This window comes from Penaeus monodon, chromosome 6 (genome assembly GCF_015228065.2).
Source record: "Penaeus monodon isolate SGIC_2016 chromosome 6, NSTDA_Pmon_1, whole genome shotgun sequence".
Lineage (NCBI taxonomy): Eukaryota > Metazoa > Arthropoda > Malacostraca > Decapoda > Penaeidae > Penaeus > Penaeus monodon.
This window is the reverse complement of record NC_051391.1, coordinates 56,053,319-56,055,818: the sequence shown is the minus strand read 5'-3', so window position 1 is coordinate 56,055,818 and position 2,500 is coordinate 56,053,319. Positions and strand designations below refer to the sequence as shown.

General features: G+C 41.5%; 1 protein-coding gene across 1 annotated transcript in view; it reads right to left on the bottom strand.

Moving 5' to 3' along the window:
- Positions 1-2,500, bottom strand: part of LOC119574089 — a 23,724-nt gene that overhangs the window by 749 nt on the left and 20,475 nt on the right. Inside the window, exon 9 of the mRNA XM_037921168.1 lies at positions 1-2,500. This exon is cut by the window's left edge and continues 749 nt beyond it; it is cut by the window's right edge and continues 631 nt beyond it. The gene's annotated coding sequence lies outside the window, so the exon portion shown is untranslated.

The following is a 2,500-nucleotide window of genomic DNA, read 5'->3' as shown; positions in this document are numbered from 1 at the left end:
ACGCACTACACGCACCTTGACGAACTGTACATTATCAACTGAGGTAGTTGGTTTGTGGCAAGTGGAATCATAGTAGAGCTGGAGGGAACCAGGACCTCATTGCTAGGGACCTGAAGGGGTCTCCACGTGACAGGGCAGTCAACTAGATGGGTAGCCACTCCATCCGAGTTCTTTTTTTTTTTTTTTTTTTTTTTTTTAAGAGTGTTGCGGTTGGTTATAATCTCACTGTATTTTCTGCACCTGCTTGGGAGACAATAGGACGGCAGATAAGCACACAAGAGTGGGCCTACGCAGAGCTCAAGCTGGACCAAGACACAAGCCAGGCTGACCCTCATGCACCGACACAAAGGGAGGAAATGCTTCCATCCCTGCGACCCCGCCTTCTGGAGCCGCGCAAGAAGTGGTGGTGACAGGGGCAGCCATCACGCCTTAACATTGCAACTCCCCAAGTGGAGATGGTTGCTTGGACTACTCTAGGCTGGCCTAGGATTCTGGGGGCAGCGGGAGCACAGGTTCCAAGCGACTACTGCCACTAACCAGGGAATGAGATCAAGTAATACTGCCTCCATCCTAAAGGGAAGAGCATATCAATAAAATAGACGATTTATTGTAGGTAGTGACAGCATGGTTTGTCTCACTGCAGATTGCTGGAATTTGCATTTCGGGATGAAGGCAGAGCCCAAGCCCGTGCAGAGCCTGGCAACCCTCGATGGAAGTGGAGAACGGTTCCTGACCTCTCCTCTATAGGATGCTGGACTAGCCTGCTTCCAGGCAGACCAATCAGGCGTCTGCCCGTACTGGGAGACAACTAAATGCCAAGAAACATACTCTAGTAAACCTCGCGCCATACAAAACTCAATGACCAGAGCTAGCCAGCCAGCTCGGCAAGTAGAAAACGATAAGGAAAAAGAATGATCTTTTGGAGACTGTGGTGCCTCACCTTGGATTTCAGAGGATGCCAGCACAATGACACCCGACACCCTCTTCCGACAGTGTCTTGGTTTACGGCTTCTTAGTGTGCAGGCTATTACACGTGGCAAATCATTCATGGAACTTCAACGCAAGATTAATTGGTGACGGGGAAAATTATCATGGGACTTTTTGTCAACCTTGCCAATTATCCACATTTATTTATTTTTCATTTTTATTATTTTCATTTATAAAAAAAAAAAAAAAAAAATCACGAACCTGTGATTCGTTTATGATTTTGTGGTCTGACATTCATTTACTCTCAAATTGTTGCAGATTACCAAACACCGCAATTACGTGAGACGAGAGAACAGATGAATTCTTACCTTGCGCAATATATCTATCAAAGGCAATAATATTTCAAAGTCTTCTATTGTTGCTATTCGAAATCCACAAGTATAATTCCAATGACATTACACGGTGACATCTAGCAATAAAGAAGCTTCGGACTTGAAACGGTCGTTGTATAAAACTTGATCTTCAACACAATACAAAAGAATACAAGTTGGAAATCGAAATGATCAACAGCTGTAGGAGTACTGCATCATAGCTGTCAATATCCCAAATCATATTCTAGCTATTAAACCTATATTATCCATCTATAATTTTACCCCTTTGTCACCGGCAAATAATGAACTCAAGGCACTACTTGCACCTAAGAAGAGCATATTGTATATTCATTTAAAGACAGGATCCCCTGGAAAGAAACATGAAGTTCTGAAGACGATAAAGGCAATTCAGTATTTCTTTCTTTGCATGAACTTAATGCATATAAGTAGTATTTTTTCGTAGTATAATAAAGATGAAAAAAAAAAAATGTATAAAGTTATAAATATAATCCTTTTATGGACATGCAGTGAAGAGGATTTATTTATTTTTAGTAGTCAATGTTTTTAATACATCCTGGAACAAACCCAAAGGCGATTAAACCCGAAAGATATAATGAAAATGTTTTTGAGTGGGAGATAGCAGCCTGAGACAAGCAGTTCTGGTACAAACTGGCACCTGTCCTTACACCATTCATCTTTGTGTTGAAAACAAAATATATCATTCCATGCTCACTCATGTTACAAAGAGAGAAATTTACAACTAAGAGTAAAGAAGGAAAGACAAATTATATACACCGAATAATATCTAATGAAATCACTTCAATCAAATTAAGTGGTCTAGCCAATCCTAGTCTTGTAAATGCAAAGTCAATCAAGGCACATTCCATTGTGTATAAACACCATCGCTCGGGCCACATCCTCAGTATTTACACTAACACTTCACTCTCACATTTTGTTGCTGAACAGAAGCACTAGACACTTACAACATTTTAAACACTTAATATATAGTCTATATGGCTATGTACAAGTATACATGTCTTTTGTTCTTTGATCCCCAGGATCTGACCAAGCAAAACTGGCGTGCACAACTCAGAACACAAGTGCTCACAGACAGAGCACACAAGTCCAAGGAAGATCGCATGAGCTGTCCAGTGCTCCCGAGGAGCAGCGGTGCTCACGACATTTCCTCATGCTTCCCGATG